The following is a 17,062-nucleotide window of genomic DNA, read 5'->3' on the forward strand; positions in this document are numbered from 1 at the left end:
TATGGTTCTTAACTCTCATATTTAGGTCTCTAATCCATTTGAAATTTGTTTTTGTGTATGGTATAAGAAAGTGGTCCAGTTTCATTGTTTTGCAAGTTGCTGTCCAGTTTTCCCAACACAATTTGTTGAAGAGATTGTGTTTTTCCCATTGGATATTTTTCCTGCTTTGTTGCAGACTGATTGACCATATAGTTGTGGATCTGTTTATGGGTTTTTTTATTCTATTGTACTGAACTATTTTTGTGCCAATACCATATTGTTTTGGTTACTACAACTTTGTAATATAGCTAGAAGTCCAGAATTGTGATGTCTCTAGCTCTGCTTTTCTTTTTTTGACATTGCTTTGGTTATTTGGAGTCTTTTGTGGTTCCATACAAACTTTAGGCTTATTTGTTCTAGTTCTGTAAAAAAATGCTTTTGGTATTTTGATGGAATTACATTAAATGTGTAAATTGCTTTGAGTAGTATAGACATTTTAACAATATTTGTTCTTCCAGTCCATAAGCATGGAATGTTTTTCCCTTTCTTAGTGTGTGTGTCATCTTTAACTTCTTTCACTAGTTTTTTTTTTTTTTTTTTTTTTATAGCTTTCAGAGTACAGGTCTTTCATCCTTTGGTTATGTTTACTCCTAGGTGTCTTATTTTTGGTACAATTGTAAATGGGATTGTTTTCTTAATTCCTTTTTCAGCTGCTTCATTTGGGGGGGGGGCATAGAAGTGAAACAGTTTTCAATGATTGATTTTGTATCCTGTGACTTTACTGAATTTATCAGTTCTAGCAGTTTTTTGGTGGAGTCTTTTGGGCTTTCTATATATATAATAAAATGTTATATGCAAATAGTGAAAGTTTTACTTCTTTACTGATTTGGATGCCTTTTATTTCTTTTTCTTGTCTAATTTCTGTGACTATGACTTCTAGTACTATGTTTAATAAAAGTAGTCTTGTTCCTGACTACAGAGAAAAACTCTCAATATTTTCCCCATTGAGGATGATATTAGCTGTGGGTTTTTGATATATGGCCTTTATTATGTTGGGGTATGTTCCCTCTAAACCTACTTTGCTGACGGTATTTGTCATGAAAGGATGTTTTACTTTGTCAAGTGCTTTTTCTACATCTATTGAAATGACCATATGATCTTTATTTTTTCTGTTTTTGATGTGATGTAGCACATTGATTGGTTTGTGAATACTGAACCACCCTCACAACCCAGGAATAAATCCCACTTGATCATGGTAAGTGATTTTTTAAAAGTGTATTGTTAGATTCTCTTTGCTAGTATTTTGTTGAGGATTTTTGCATGTATTTTCATCAGAGACATTGGCGTATAGATCCTTTTTTGTGTGTGTGTATGGTGTCTTTATCTGGCTTCGGGATCAGGGTTATGCTGGTATCATAGAGTAAGTATGGAAGTTTCCTTTCATTTCTATTTTTTGGAATAGTTTGAGAAAAAATAGATATTAACTCGTGTTTTGTAGAGTTTGCCTACAAATTTGTTTGTTGGGAGTTTTTAATTATTGATTCAATATTTTTTGCTGATAATTGGTCTATTCAAATTTTCTATTTCTTCCTGTTTCAGGTTGGTAATTTATATGTTTCTAGGAATTTATCCATTTCTCCTAGGTATCCAATTTATTGGCATTTAGTTTTTCATAGCTTCATAATTGTTTGTATTTCTGTGGTGTTGTTTTTTATTTCTCCTCACTCATTTGTGATTTATTTATTTTGGTCCTTTCTCTTTTTTTCTTGATAAGTCTGGCTAGAGCTTTATCAACTTCGTTGATGGTTTTCAAAGAATCAGCTCCTGGTTTTATTTACCTCTTCTATTTTTATTTCTGCTCTGATCTTTATTATTTCCTTCCTTCTGCTGGTTGTGAGTTTTGCTTATCTTTTGTTTTCTAGCTCCTTTAGGTGTAAGGTTAGATTGTTTAAGATTTTTCTTTCTTCTCAAGGTAGGCCTGTATAACTATAAACTTTCCTTTTAGAACCATTTTGGCTGCATCCCAAAGGTTTTGAACTATTATGTTTTCATTTTCATTTTTTCCCATGTACCATTTATTTCTTCTTTGACTTCCTGGTTGACTTGTTCATTGTTTAGTACCATGTTATTTAACCTCCATGTATTTGTATCTTTCCAGATCTTTTCCTTGTGGTTGATTTCTAGTTTCATAGTGTGTGGTCAGAACAGATGCATGCTATGACTTCAATTTTGAATTTGTTGAGGCGAATTTTGTGGTTCTCCTGTGATCTATTCTGGAGAATTCTGATCTTTTTCCATGTGCACTTGAACAGACTATGTATTCTGTTTTTTTAGGATGTAATATTCTGAATATACATGTTCACTCCATCTAGTCCAGTATGTCATTCATTGTTTCCTTGTTGATTTTCTGTTTGGATCGTCTATTATCATTAATTAGTTCCATTCTGTTTGTCATTAACTCTTATATATTTGGGTGTTCCCATGTTGGCTGCATAAATTTTTACAATTGTTATATCTTTTTGTTGGATTATCCTCTTTAATATCATATAGTATCCTCCTTTGTCTCTTATTGCAGTCTTTGTTTTAAAGTCTATTTTGTTTGGTAGAGGTATTGCTACTCTGGCTTTCTTTTGACAATGATTTGCATGATAAATGTTTCTTCATCCCTTCATTTTCAATCTGCAGATGGCTTTAGGTCTAAAATGAGTCACTTGTCAGCAACATATAGGTGGGTCTTGTTTTTTTAATTCATTCTGTCACTCTATCTTTTGATTGAAGATTTTAGTCTATTTACATTCAAAGCAATTATTGATAGATATATGTTTTTTTTTGCCATTTTATTACTTGGTTTGTGTTGTTTCTAAAGATTTTTCTGATCCTTTCTTGTCTTTCTTTCATGACTTTCTGATTTTCTTTTTTTTTTTTTTAGTGATCTATCTAGATTTCTCTATTTTTTGCATATTAATGGTTTTTGATTTGTGGTTACTGTTAGATTTGTATATAACATCTTCTGCATATAGCAGTCTATATGAAGTTGATGGTCATTTAAGTTTGAACCCATTCTTTATCTCTTTCCTCTCACATTTTAGGTGTATGGTGCCATATTTTATATCCTTTTATTTTGTGAATTCCTTGACTATTTTGTTTTCCAGAAATACTCATTTTTACTGCTTTTGTGTTTTCTACCTTCATGCCATCAGTTTTTGTCTTTTCACTCAAAGGTTCCCCTTTAATATTTCTTGTGGGCCTAGTTTAGTAATCATGAATAATTAACTCCTTTATTTTTTGTTTGTCTGGGAACCTCTTTATCTCCAACTCTTTATTTTCCAACTATCCATTGTCCATTTACTTATCTGTGTAATTCTAGTTTGCAAGAGGAAGTATCAATGATCAATTTATATCATCATGGGACAATTTTATCATCTGGAATACAATTCTTAGGTATATCTTCTTTTGCCTTTAGTTTGACATATTCTACTCATTTCCAGTTACTTACATCAGCAGTTTCCCCCATTCCCTTAGAGTGAGGTTGTTTCATACATTTGTAATAGAGTTAGATTGTTTTGTCGCATTCTGCATTCCATCCTGGGATTCTCCTGACCCCCTACATGTTGCTTATTTAATTTGCATACCTTAAGTGCTATACGGTTCTATGAGTTCTGGCAGTTGCATATTATCATGTATTCATCATTACAATATCACATGGAATATTTTCAACCCCCTAAAAAGTCCCCTGTGCTTCACTTATTTAGTCCCCTGCCTTCTTTCCCCTTTCCCCAAACTCCTGGAACTACTGATCTTTTTATGGTTTTGTGCTCTTTTATTGGTTTGGCTTTTCTAGAATGTCATATAATTAAAATCATACAGCATGTAGCCTTTTCATACTGACTTCTTTCACTTAAACATTATGTATTTAAGATTTATTCATCTTTTTCTGTGGCTTGCTAGCTAATTTCTTATTATTGCCGAATAGCATTCAATTATACAGGCATACTACAGTTTGCTTATCTATTCACATATGGAAGCACATTTTGCTTGCTTCTAGGTTTTGCTAATTATAAATAAATCTGCTATAAACATTCAAGTGCAAGTTTTAGTGTGGTCAGAAGTTTTCACATCACTTAGGTAAGTATCTAGGAGCATGATTGCTGGATCATATGATAAAGCTATGTTTAGCTTTGTAAGAAATTGTCAAAATATTTCCCAAAGTGATTGTACCACTTTGCATTTCCACTAGTAGCAAATGAGAATTCCTATGAATTACTATACTGTACATCCTTGCCAGTATTTGGTATAGTCTTTTTTTCTTTAGCCATTTTGATAGGCTTTAGTGGTATATTGTTTGTTGTTTTAATTTGCAATTTCTTAACAAAAATGATGATGAAAATCTTTTCATATGTTTATTTGCTATCTGTATATCTTCTCTGGTGATGTGTTTGCTCATGACTTTTGCCCATTTTTTAAATCTGGTTGTTTGCTTTCTGACTGTTGAGTTTTAAATGTTCTTTGTATATTTTGGATATAAGTCCTATGTCAGATATGTGTTTTGCAAATATTTTCTCTCAGTCTGTGGCTCATATTTCCATTCTCTTAATAGTATCTTTCACACAGCATAGGTTTTTTTTTTTTTTTTTTTTTTTTTTTTTTAATTTATAAAGTCCTACTTTCTTTTGTCTTCAATCTTGGTTTTGGTGCTGTATGCAAAAACGCATCAGCAAGCCTAATATCACCTAAATTTTCTCCTATGTATTCTTCTTGAGGTTATATAGCTTGGATTTTACATTTAGGCCTATGATCCATTTCAAGTTAATTTTTGAAAGGTGTTAAGATCTTTCTTTAGTCCCTCTCCCCTCTCCCCTTTTCTCTTTTGTCTAATTTGGCATCTACTTGTTCCAGGACCATTTGTTGAAAAGACTATTCTTTCTCCATTGACTTATCCATGCTCCTTTGTTAAACATTAGTTGACTACATTTGGATTGTAACTTTCACAAGTATTTCTCCATTTAGATGAATATTCTGTTCTATTGGTCTATGTGTGTATTCTTTCACAAGTACCTATACTGCGTTGATTACTGAGGCTTGTACTAAGTCTTGGAATCAAGGTAATGTGAGCTCTCCAACTATGTTCTTCTTCAGTATTGTGCTGGCTATTCTAGGCCTTTTGCCTTTCCATATAAATTTTAAAATCAGTTAATGTTAATATCTAAAAATATCTTACAGGAATTTTTATTGGGATTACATATAATCTTTGGATCAAGTTGGGAAAAAATCAACATCCGAATAATATTTAGTCTTCCAATCCATGAACACAAAATGTTGTGCCCAAGATTACGTATCTGAGAAACCACCAAGGAGCCGACACCGATGCAAAAACACAAGGGTTTATTTACAAGCTCAAGCTTGGGTCCAAGTATACCCGACTCAATGGAGCAGAGACTTGGACCCTGAGGTGGGTTCCAGCTTAGTTTTATGGACTGGTCTAGGGGACCTCCAGAAGCGGGGAGGAAATTCTCAAGTTCTGTTTATATTCTGATATGGGGCTTTCAAGGGCATTGAGCTCTGTTCTCATTCTAATATGGGGCTTTCTAGGGCGTTAAGCTGTAAGCTGTTTTTTCCTGTAACTGAAGCAAGGTAAATTTCAGCTCTTATTCACAGGGGCCTGAGATGTCTTTACTTGTGCTAACGCTGAACTTAAGGTGGAATGGCCTTAATTTTCTCGACTGCCACAAAAATATGTCTTCAATTATTCAGATAAATTTTTATTCTTCTTATATCAGAGTTTTATAGTTTTCCACATATAGATCATCGACATATTTTGTTTGATTTATACTTAAAGAATTAATTTTTCGTGTGTTTTTTTTCCCATTTAGGATATTTTATTTAATTAATTAATTTATTTAATAATAAATTTATTTTTTATTGGTGTTCAATTTGCAAACATACATAATAACACCCAGTGCTTATCCCGTCAAGTGCCCCCCTCTGTGCCGGTCACCCAATCACCCCCACCCCCCGCCCTCCTCCCCTTCCACCACCCGTAGTTCGTTTCCCAGAGTTAGGAGTCTTTATGTTCAAAATGGTATTTTTCTTTTATTTAAAATTTTAATGGTTTATTGGCGGCATATGATACAGCGATTGATGTTAGTAAATAAACATTATATCCTACAACCTTGCTATATTTGGTAATGTTTCAGGAGTATATTTGTTGATTCCTTGGGATTTTCTACATAGACAATCCCATCATCTCGGACAAATGAGAGTTTTACTAGCTCTTTGTCAATCTATCAACATGTTTTATTTCTTTTTCTTATCTGATTGCAGTAACTAGGCCTTCCAGTATTACACACTGAATAAAAATAAGAGAGGACATCATTGCCTTGTTATTGATCTTAATAGGAAAGGTAACCAGTACTTCACTATTAAGTGTAATGTTAGCTATAGGGGTGTGTGTGTGTGTGTGTGTGTGTGTGTGTGTTCTTTAACAAGTTGAGGAAAATCCCCCCTATTACTAGTTTGTTGAGAGTTTTTATCACGAATGGTTAGTAGGGATTAGTAGGGGAGAGAAAGCATTATATAATCTTATGTTTCATCTTGTTTTCAAGGGCCTGGGTCTCAGGTTTGTAACTTTCACAAGTATTTCTCCATTTTATAGCTCTGTTCTTCCCTTAGATTAGACAGGAAAGCTAGAGGGCAGGAAGTGGCAGCAATGTTCTTCCCTCATTTCAGATAAGACTTTGGTTAGATTTTTTTTTCCTGAAGAGAAGGTCTTTGTATGGAGAATACTCTTAGAGGGTATTTCACATTGACTAGTTTCCTCCTGGCACTATGAGAGAATCTTTCTTAGATCTTCACTTTGAGAAACTAGTAGATTCCTGGAGGTAAAACGTACAAAATCTGGGGACTCCTTTAAGACTGCAGCTCTCAGGAATATCTTACTTACGTGTTCCCATGAATTTTTGACTCCAAAACTCCAAAGTTTGCTGTAGGTATGAGCATGCCTTTTACACATTTGAGCTGAAACCAGTGTAACACATTGCTTTTTATCTCTAATTTGGAAGCCCAGAAAATTTAGAACCTACTCTGCATTCCATGGATCATCATGTATCCTATTTGTCCTATAAGTTTATGTTGGTCACGGAAGCAGAGAAACATTTGCCTCTAGAGCAAATAAGGTAATTTCAGTTTAATTGAGAATATAATGGATGAAATCAGGACAGGAAAGAAAAATGAATTATCAACGTTTAGCTTTGCAAAACCCTTTTGTGAAAAAAAAAATAGGCCTAAGGCAACATTTTTCTGGATGGGGCAGTTGCGAGCATAGAATCATTTATTCCAGAGTACTATTATATGCTTAGCTCTATGGGAGGTGCTGGAGCTATGAGAATAGGTAAGATGAAGGTATCCATTCTACATGCTCAGTTTAAAGTTCAGGGAAGGATATACAATCATGGTATATTTAATAGTGTGATTGGAGGATAATCTTTAGGCAAGAGAAAAAGCCTAAGTAAACCTGGAGATAAAAGAGAACAAGAACCGAAAAGAAACAAAGAATCCCAGGATGGAAGGAGCATGGAATTTATTCAAGTCAGAATCAGAGTAGGAAATACATGGCACATTCAAAAAGTACAGTTGAGGATAATTTAAGTGACAGACTGTCTTCAAAGATGTTGACAAGGTTATGAAGACTATCAGGAGTTGATGAAGTCGTTCCACCCATTGAAAGAGTCACGGGAGGGAACGGTTATGAAACCTAGGGGAGAGAGATAACTGTAAGAGAGGGCTGCCAGAAAGGAGATGTTCCCCTCAGTTGAGGAATGTAACTTCTATCAATTGCTGGCCTGATAGGAAAAGATGCAGGGGCATTAAACCTCTACCCGATGATTTCCCATAGTTGGTTATCATTGGGGGAACCCAAAGTCAAAGTTTCCTCTTTTTTTTTTCCCACTAATTCCATGATCCCATTGCTCTCTATCAGCATTTCCTTTGGATGGCATTATTTACCAGGTAGGATGAACCCAACCATAATCTCCACAGCAGTTGAGTCCTCAGCAGTCCTGATCTTATTGGTTTGCCTCAGTTTTCTATTAATTAATATGATTATTTAAAAGGCATCTGAATGAATCTTCTTGATATTGGTGATAAGTCCTTGACATATCTAATTCTCTATTAGTAAACTGAGTGAGTCATCTCAGCCAGCAGAGTGATTACTTTTACTACTTGTTGGTTAAGCAGCATGAGAAGCTGCAAATGGCTATGAGACAGTCTCAGCTTTAAAATTTAGACAGAAACATGATTATATTCCCCAACAGAATCACCTCTTTTTTAGGCACTAAAACCTCCAAATCCACTGTTCTCAAGCTAATGGGGAAGGGCAAGAGGAATTCCTTAAGTGTTAGGTATTAAATTGACTTCTTCCATTGGGTTTCTTGATACCAGGACCAATTCACTTTGACTGTGGGTAGCCATAACTATATGTTGCCCACACATGAAAGAAATATGCTACACTTTGTAGGACAACACTATAACCCTAGGTCCTAATTGGAACAAATTACTACCTGTTCTGTGATGGAATCAATCTGCAACCAGATAGGTGCTCTTTCTAATGCTATACTGGGGCTTAGTGTTGCCTTCTTCTGATGGCAGCCTGGGCACTCAGCTTTGGCACAGTATGAGCAGTATGCCCTTTATTTTTTGAAGGGAGGTGATTTTAAGTTTTTATTTTAATTCCAGTTAACATATAGTGTTATATTAGTTTCAGGTGTGCAATAGAGTGATTCACACTTCCATACATGATCCAGTGCTCATCACAAGAAGTGCATTCCTAAATCCCCATTATCTTTTTAACCTATCTCCACTCCCCTCTTCTCAGGTAACCAACAGTTATGTTCTCTGTAATTGAGTATGTTTCTTGCTTTGTGTATGTGTGTGTGTCTCTCTCTCTTTTTTTCCTCCTTTGTTTACTTGTTTCTTAAATTGTGCATCTGGGTGAAATTATATGGTTTCTGTCTTTCTCTTACTGACTTATTTTTATTGGCATTATACTATTTAGTTCTATCCATGTCATTGCAAATGGCAAGATTTCCATTCTTTTTTGTGGCCCAATAATATTTCATTGTGTATATACACCACTTCTTCTTTACCCATTCATCAATTGATGGACACTTTACCTGCTTCCATATCTAGGCTCTTGTAAATAATGCTCCTATAAACATAAAGGTGCATGTATCCTTTTGAATTGGTGTTGTGTTAGTCTTTGGGTAAATACACAGTAATGCAATTGCTGGATCACAAGGTAGTTCTATTTTTAATTTTTTGAGGAACCTCCATACTGTTTCCCACAGTGGCTGCACCAGTTTGCATTCCCCCTAACAGTGCACAAGTGTTCCTTTTTCTCCACATCTTCATCAACACCTGTTGTTTCTTGAGATACCACCTTATTCTTGAATAGCATTTTAGGGATACTCTCCATGTCCCATTGTTAGGTATTCAGTCTCTACCAGAGCCAAGTAGTAATCTAGCAGTTGCTCTTCAAAAGAAGACATATCTACAGGAACCAGTACTGCCTTACTCAAAAATTGTAGGGAGCTTAGCCATAGACTCTGTAAGTCATCTCTATGTTCCACAAATAGCTTCTGACACTATTGGGTCTACTGGGTCATAAGATGCAAATAATAGGACAACTTACATTATAGCCTCATTCTGCTGCAGTTTCCTCTTTCTCCAGATCCCATTCAAAACATTTAGAATTTTAGGTTACCTAGAAAATTAGACAGCCCAACACATTCAAATTAGCCTATGTTGTCTTCCAAAATCCAAAGACACTCCCCCAAATTCTGTGCCTTTTTCTGTTTGATGGTTAATACAGCGGTAGAGACCTGATTCCTACTTTAAAAGGCTTTTGTTGTTATTGTTGTTGTTTTGGTCAAGCTGTTTGTCAGTGGACCATTAGTAACTTCACCAATGCAGCAGGCTCTGCACTTTCGTTGGGTTTATCTCTCATCTTTTGATATCAATGTGCTTTACTTAAACATATAGGATAATGGCAAGAAATAACCAGGGCAGATTGGGAAAATTGTCCTTAATGTAATGGATGAATGTAGTCTCCTATAGGACATCAAGATCTTGAAGGTTTTGCAGACAATTGACTGGAGAGTTCTCCCATCTCTATGTGTAGATAGTGAAGGTGAATCGCAGGTTTTGCCTTCTGAAGACAAACTGCTTTTGATTATCTTTGCTGAGGTGGACTAAAAAGAAAGCATTTATTCAATCAATATCTGCATATCAAGTATGAGGTGCTTGTTGATTTGTGTTAGAAGGTCCCACTTCTGGAACTATAGTCATGATAGTATCACCACCTGATCAAATTTGTAACAGTTTATAGTCACTCTCCATGCTGCATGTGGGTTTTGTACCTGGCAAAGAGGTGAGTTTAATGAAGCCAGAAATCACCTACTCTTAAATCTTTGAAGCCTTTACTGGTGGCACTAGTTGCTTTAATAATAGTCTCAATGAAAAGATAACATTTGAGGGTTACTGTCCTGGAGATTGGGGGGCAATTTCTAAGTTTCTGGGATTCTGAGTTCTGACTTTATTTATTAAAAGGTCGTATAAGACTAGGATTGTATATAATATGATTTACCAAGGCTTTAAGACCCTATCTGAGTGGTAAGCTTAAACAGACTTTCCCAGTGATGTTAGCCAACTTTGAAGTGAAAAGTCTAAAAAAATAAAATAAAATAAAATAAAAAAAAGACTAAGGGAAAGGAAAAGATTTTTTTTTGAGAGGTCAGGGTCCAAAAGAATGATATATAAACATTGGGGTATTGTTAGACAAATAGACCAGATTGCCTTGAGACATTCTTAATGTTTCAATTGGAAAGGAAAAAAAATGAAGCATGAAACATAAATACAATCCATTTACCAGCAATGGAAGTTTCCAAGGGTGACTTTTTGCTTGTTTGGATTTTTAGCATAGCCAGAAGTATTGTTCTTTTCCCAGGTACTGCCTCTTTCTGAAATTAGTAATGGAATAGATATTGTATTTTTATTGTATAGAATAAAATAGTTCATCTTAAAGCAGTGGGAAGTATGAAGGTCTTGTCTCAAGGCATGGGCATGCATGCTTATTTTATAAACATTAAATAGGTAAGTGTGTACCTGGAGAATAATTTGGAGGAGGGCACATTTCTTCATCTGAATCCCATGCTGCTGCTCCAAAAAGATCTGGACAATCAATGCTTCCTTCCAATATTGTTTTATCAAAACTTGTCTATATGTAATGTTCTTTGGATGTCCTTAACAAATTCAATCAAGACTACTAATTTTATCTCTTTATCCACAAAAATTTGCTTTGTGGACATAAATTTGTCCTTTCAGATAACACTGGTTTAAGTTCTGGAAGGATATTAACATACTTTATTTTTCTTATGATTTTCCATTCTTCCTTGTATTATTTGGGCTCTTGATAAGCCAGTTAGTTACTGTGTTTTCTAGAAAAAGAAAGTTGGGGTATGTTAACATTCTCTTCAGTTTCAATACTTTGTCTTGAAGATGATGAGCTGTCATTAGCTCATTCTTTTTTTTTTTTTTTTCATTAGCTCATTCTTGGACCCCAATACAGAAAATAGACATATTGTCAAAATACAGGTTAAGAACTTGGCCTGTTGATATGAGGAATATATATTTATTCAAAAATATTTATTAAATATCTAATATGTGTGAATATAATGGCAAGTATAAGAATGTTGATCTCTTCCCACAAGAAGCTGAAATGGAAAAGACATAAAATATTGCAAAAAAAAGTAAATACAATCACATTGAGAACTTATAGCATAGGCATTTGACCTAGTAGGGGGTCAGGAAAGACTTTCTTGATGAAATGAGTTTTAAGCTGAAACCTGTAACATGAGTAAAATTGTGAGGTGAAAGATGTGTGTTTCATGCATACACAGACCAGTGTGTGTGTATAAGGAGGAAGGTATTTCAGGGAGGATGTGATGATGTGAAAAAAAAAAAACCTTATGAAAAACCTTATGAAATAGAAATAGCAAAATACACAGAGAAATCTCACAAAAGGAGTAGTGGAAGCATAGAGTGTAAAGGAGAACATGCTTTAAATAAGAACAGAAATGTTACACAAGGTCTTGAAATCAATTTAAGAACTTTTGAATGAATTGGATTGAATTCTGAAGCTAATGGGCAGACATTTAAGCATGTTAAGCATGGAACTTGACATAATCAGATCTGTGGTTTGGAACAATCATGCTGGCCTCCATGTGAGAAAGCACTGTGCTTTTTATGGAAAGAGCAAATCATTAATAGAGAAACCAAAGAGAGCCAGCAGGAGGTGGTTGTCCAGTTCAGAATGGAAGAGTTCCTAGTGAATGTTGGTGGATTTAATGTGAATGAAGGGGAAGTAGAGGAAGGATTGAAAACTCATGGGTAGGAGTAGAGGCAGGAGTACAAATAAAAGAGTCTATCTAAATGCTGGAATAGAGCATGATAAGTCAAAAACATCAAGTACTCAGGACTTTCACCTAACTTTGACAATTGATAATTATGTCCTTTTAAATGAACCACTGTCTTCATTCTTTTAATTAATAGTTAAAAAGCATCTTCAGTGCTCAAATACTATGTATCTTAAACATCATGTAGATTTACAAGCCTCAGTATCTTCTTGTATCAGTGTGGATATGGTTAGGAAAATGAAGCCATTCCTGGAATAAAGGGTTTCAACATAGGAATTAAGTTTTTTACCTAACTTGGGCAATGATGTTCTGGGAGGCCACAGTTAGATTAGAGCTGATAGGAAGAAGATTGCAGTTAGAAGAATTCTGAAAATTTCAGCCTGAAACACTACAGTGGGTGTTTTTCAAAAGTACTATGATAAACCACCACAAATTTTAAGTCTTTGGGAAAGATCCCACCATTTTCCCAGTTTACCATAGTAAAGAGCTCACAGAGAGGTTTGTAAAGCCACTAGATTTGCTCACAAAGACCTCCAAAGCATAATGACTTCTCTTCCATTCTGCCTTCTAAATTCATGCAAGTTACTTTCATAGGTAAACTTTATAAAGAGCCATACAGGAAAGGAATAGCTTAGAAATGTATCTTCTGGCTTCTACCCTGCATTGTAAAGGAGATCTTAAGATGGGGTTGTATTAGTGTAGGTCATCCAGAAAGCTGACTCCAAGATGGAGTTAAGTGCACAGATTTATTAGGGGGAATGCCTGTAAGAGAAAAATAAAAAGCGAGCTAGGGAAGGCTGGGGAAAGCATCAGGTCATGATGCTATTCTGATTAATAGTAAAGGAAGAGAGAAAGAAGGTTGGATGGAAATGAGGGGGTACTGCCATAGAGTCAAAAGAAAGTTTGCCAGAGTATCAGGGAGTCTTCAGGCCAAAGTTGGTCATTAGAGTAATCCTAGGCCTCCCAGAAAGATGCCTGCCTATACACTTGCCACACCCAGTCACTGTCTGGTTGTAGCTCATGGAAAGTGTGATCTCAGTAAAATGTGGTGATAGATTTAAGAGCACACACAGAGTTCTTCCTCAAGTGGGCTCTCTGCACTTGAGTTCTGGGAGTCACATTCTCATAGACATCACATACAAGATCTAGTGAAATGTTGGTATCTGACAACCTAGCACAGTCCACGCCTTTGTTGACTTAGCATCCATACCACCCCTTTAACCCATATTTAACTGGAAGAAAGAACAACATCTGGCTAACATGGAGGCAGCTGGTTGATTACAAACAAACACCTTCTCATATTCTCACTAAATGGACACATGAAGTTATATATGCCACTTTACTCACCCTGAGTGATATTACTCTTCTAGTAAGTTATAATCCTTCTAGTAATTTACAGTCTTTCTGATATCATTAATTTAAAAACTGAGTTAGAGAGTTAACAATTATTAACACATTCTATTTTTTTAATTGCTAAAAGTGTTTATTTTAATCCAGTTATTAACTTACAGTGTTATATTAGTTTCAGGTGTACAGTACAGTAATTTGACACTTTCATGCATCACCCTCTATTAACACATCTTATATCAGATACAAAGTAAATTGAAGAAGGGAGAAAGAACTGGTAATTTGTATGTGTGTATGTGTGTGTTTCATACACAAAGTGTATTATCTATACTGAAACAATGAAAAATATGCATAAATAATTTGGTTCTCATTTTTGTAACTGGTCATAAGTCTACAACTGCAATTTGTAGCTCTCCTTCTCCACTGCTCATTTCATTTTTCCTTTCTATTCAGCCAGTGCCCCAGATGGTTCTTATTCTGGTGGGTCTGTACTTTTAATAATTTTGATTATACTTTGTTATTGTGGTTTCTTACCATGAAATATGGGGATAATAAGAGGTCCCCCAGAGAATATCTTGGATTATAAGCATACTCCTTTGTGCCCCATTGTGTATCAGTAACTGTATTCCCTGGATAGTCAGAATTTGTCATCCAGCCAACACGTAATCTGTTTGAGAAGCCCAAAGTGGCCAGGCATCAGTCTTGACTTACCAGGTCAATGAAATGCTTGCTGGGTCACCTAGAAGTTTCTCCTTTTTTGGACACTAAGACTTCTAATTAAAAGGAACCCAAAGTTTTGAGAATGAGAAGCAAAAAACTTCTAGTAGGTCATTAGATGTTCTCGTGAGAGAATTTATTCTCTTTCCACCTCTGTGTTCCAGACTTGTATATGCTGACTCAAATCACATATCATACCCAGAGGACATTACCTAGCCATTAAACTATCATATCCCATACCCAACCAAGCATTCAAAAATACATTTCACTCTTTTACCAGTTAGTTAACATCCCTTTAAGTGATCTTTTATGCTCATTCTCTCACTAATAGTGATTGAGTATGCCCCTGTCTTCAAAACTGTTAGAGGTTGCAGAAACTTTATTATCTTAAGCATCACAGTGATGTATAAGATGTGATTCCTTCTTTTAAGAAGTTTCCAGGGATTAAAAATGTCAGATCAATTGTCATTGTATAAGTAAGAAATTAAAAATACTTTAATAGACATACAAAGAATATGTACACTCATTATTAAGGGGAAAAAACACTTTTAGTTTGAAGGTCAGAAAAATCTTGATGGGAAAAGACATGTGTAGGTGGAGGATTATTCTAGGCAGTGGAAACCAGAGCGAAGACAAGACACGTAGCGATTTCAAGAGCTCAGCAAGAACAGTCTGGCTTGGCTGGAGACAAAACAAGCACAAGAAACAGGTGGGACAGGAAGTTTGAAAGGCGAATGGGTATGAGATCTTTGCTGATACTGCAATGTCAGTCTGTCTAATGACTTCTTACTGCACTGAGAAACAGCAGGAGGGTTTTCCTTTTGTTTTTTTGTTTTGTTTTGTTTTCTTCTAGAAAAAAAATTGTTGCAAAATATTACAGGTGAAGAAAGCTTCAACCTTGCTTCTACTGCTCAATTTTATGATCTTGGAGAGTTCATTCTCTCTGAGCTTCAGCTTCATTGCCAGTAAATATAGACAATAATACATCCTTCACAAAGTTAAGAGGATGAAATGCCTGTTATAGTACCTAGTTTTTATTAAATAAATATGCCCTGAGCTATGCTCTGAAGTAAGTGGGTAGTGGATCATGATGACAATGAAGATAGATAATTGCCCTTGGGAGGCATCATGTATGGGTGCAAACCACCATTCACCTTGCACCAGCCCCCACAAAGGCTTTTGTGAGACAGACTCTAGGGGTGGGAGTCCTGGCCCTCTGAGTCATTGGACATCAGGAGGTAAAGTGATGGGACTCTCTCTCAACCACATTTTACTGGACCATGACATACTCCTTTTAATTTCTTTCATCTCCTCATTCTTTAGGGTGAAAAATTACTGTATTACAGTCTGTTGCAATCATAAAAAAGACTATATATAAGTATAGAATTTCGTAACTTTATCAGATAAAATATAAATTGCTTAAATCTTTTAGGAATTTTAGCAGACTTTTATATCAGATTCCTCTCTCATTTCCAATACTTCCAAGCCCCATGCGTTGTCTGCCTCGTGGAAAGATACCTTACTCATAATGCATCATGATCATTATAATAATAGCTTGTTCTTGAGATGTACAGGTGCTGTTATAGCACTGCACACATATTATTTTATTTAATGAGCAAAACAACTCTATGAGGTTTGTGTTGTTTTTATTCTGATTTTGCAGATGGAAAGAACTGGAATACGAGGGGATCAAGTAATTTGCCAAAGGCTTACTTTACAGCTGCTGAGTGGCAAAACTACAGTTCAAAGCTTGAGTGCCACTCATACACATGTCTGGCTCCCTTTAGCCCATGCTGCAGCATGGCTGACATCAGAGGATCAGCCTTCCCCCAGTGGTCCTCTACACACCAGCACTGGGTTCCTCCACTCTAGTTCTGTCTTCCTGAGTCTTGGTTACTAATAATATCTATGGATTTCATGCAGCACCTGAGAATATTTCTAATAAATTTCCTTTATGATTAAGCCAGTTTGAGATGGCCTCTGTGACTTATAAGCAAGGGTCTGTGTCAGCCACTGTGCCTCCCACTTGCACTCTTGCACACAGGCTACCTGTCAAACAGTTCTTCAATAATAAATAATATTTTGCTAAACCACACACATACTATTATTCTTCCCTCAGTAAAGGAAAGGCACACTCAAATACACATACACAAAAGGAGCTTTAGCTGTATTTCACTTTTTTCTATCAATTGCTTAACTCTTATTTTATAGCTAGAAATTTCCTTTATGTATTTCAGCCAATATTTATTTTTATAAAATATAAATATATTCTTAAATCTGAATCTTATAACTAATACTAAATCCTGAAGCCATTATTGCTCAATCAAACTGAAATAGCATTTTTTGCCTTGAGATATTACTGAAGTGGACACTTGTAAAGCAAGGTGCACCCTCTCTATAGTGAAGGACACTGACAATGACAATCTTGAGAAGTGGCACTTAGCAAGAGCAGCAATAGTATCGGAGCAAAGTGGGCAAGGAAGATCAAAATTTTACTCTTAAACTATTTTGGATTTGGATAGGAGGAAAACATGTTTATTTCATAAAGTGAA

General features: G+C 35.4%; 1 long non-coding RNA gene across 1 annotated transcript; it reads left to right on the forward strand.

Annotated features, from left to right (window-relative positions):
* Window positions 1–460: 460 nt before the first annotated feature.
* On the forward strand, window positions 461–16,436 carry LOC119869580. The gene is made up of 3 exons (XR_005371086.1): window positions 461–1,234; window positions 5,200–5,428; window positions 16,174–16,436. It is a non-coding gene; the product is annotated as an uncharacterized LOC119869580 (long non-coding RNA).
* The last annotated feature ends 626 nt before the right edge of the window (window positions 16,437–17,062 follow it).

The sequence above is a fragment of the Canis lupus genome, chromosome 16, assembly GCF_011100685.1.
Source record: "Canis lupus familiaris isolate Mischka breed German Shepherd chromosome 16, alternate assembly UU_Cfam_GSD_1.0, whole genome shotgun sequence".
NCBI classification, from domain to species: Eukaryota; Metazoa; Chordata; class Mammalia; order Carnivora; family Canidae; genus Canis; species Canis lupus.